Source organism: Poecilia formosa, unplaced genomic scaffold, assembly GCF_000485575.1.
Source record: "Poecilia formosa unplaced genomic scaffold, Poecilia_formosa-5.1.2 Scaffold911, whole genome shotgun sequence".
In the NCBI taxonomy this organism is placed as follows: Eukaryota; Metazoa; Chordata; class Actinopteri; order Cyprinodontiformes; family Poeciliidae; genus Poecilia; species Poecilia formosa.
In genome coordinates, this window is record NW_006800850.1 from 1 (window position 1) to 1,620 (window position 1,620).

Here is a 1,620-nt window from a genome sequence, read left to right on the forward strand (position 1 = left end):
GGGTTGATCTCTCTCCAAATCACAAAGGCATTGTAGGAGGACACATCAATGATGTTGTGGAAGATGGCCAGGGGCCAGCGGGCAGTCATTCTTCTGCAGCTATATGCTCCAATCACCTTATCTAGGGTTGTATTCCAGGATGATGATTGGCTTCCTGTCCTCACAATCGCTAATGTCGCCGTCTCTGTGCTCAGAAGAACTACATTCTTGTTTTTCTTTGGGAGGTAGGAAACTAGAGTAGTGGTGGGCGTGAAGGCAAACTTTTAGGAGAAGACCTCCTAAAAGCAGTGCAGGTGGGAGCTCAGGCTTGTTCTTTCGAACTGTACCAACCATGGTGATCTTCCTCTTCAGGAGCTGCTGTCCGAGTTCATATGAGGTGAAGAAATTGTCACATGTCACCTTGTGACCCCTCAGTCCCTCTGTCACAGCTAGCTGCAGCCTCACCTCGGGACCTGTATACACCTGCTAAGGTTAGCAGCCCTAAGTAGGCCTGCAGGTCAGTCTCATCCATCTTTTTCCAACTGTCTCCATATTTGGGAAAACCCTCCTGATTTGTCATATCCAGCATTATTTTTTCTATTGCTGGTGTGATAAACAGGTAGAATGTAGAAACAATATCATGTGCATTAGAAACGGCATACCTTGTGGGTCCTGGGGTCATCTTTGCAATGTTTTGTTCTGCATGCCTGCCGTGTTGGTCATATGCCACTGAGGACCATGTTATTTTGCCATTTTTTGAAAGAAAAGTCTCACTTTCAGGTTCAGGGTTTTCTTCTTCTGAAGATAATTCATCATGCTCTGGGTTGTATTTCTCTCCATCTTCTTCTTCGGATACATCCTCCACTTCCTCTTCTGAATCAGAGTTGTCTTGCTGGATGTGAGAAAATCACCTCTAAAGCCTCTTCAGTGTTACAGCGCACACTCATGGCTTCAGCACAGACACAACCTTTATAACCTCTTGAAATAACAGGTGGTCTCTGAAGTCTGCGAGAACACCACCTGGTTTGCCTTGTTTACTTCTGCTACTGATTGATCTGAGACAACTAAAACTTTGTAACATTCTGTGGTTTGTAAATAACTCTGTGACCTTGATTTCAACTCTATTTGAATCACTGGTCATTTTGACCCGAAGACCATCTTTGTACCTTTTTTTGTACAGCTTACATGGAAATGTGAATAAAAGCAACATTTAACTTTTTCTATTGTTTGGGCCAATCTAGGAAAAGTCTTAAAATCTCAAGTTAAAAAAATTACATTTAGTGGATTTTTTGGGGGGTTTTAACACAGTGGTGGGTCTTTTTGACCTGAGGACAAGCAAAACTCAGTAGGCTTTTCTCATGGTGACATGCCTAACAATTAAATTTTTGCTTTTGTGTTTTGTCTTTTTTCTGCATTTCCACATTAAAGTTTGATGCAGCTCTGCTTTCCTGAATGGACTATCTTCATCTCCACTGCAAGTGTAGCAAACAGGCAGTTCTCTTTTTTTATAGATTACAGTTCACTAAAAGGTTGCATTGTGCCCTTGTTTATATTTTTAATAGTGTAATTCTGTAAAGACAAAATATGTCTGGTGGTCTAGCTCTGATTTACATATCCTGCTAAATTGCGGGTTTGAATATT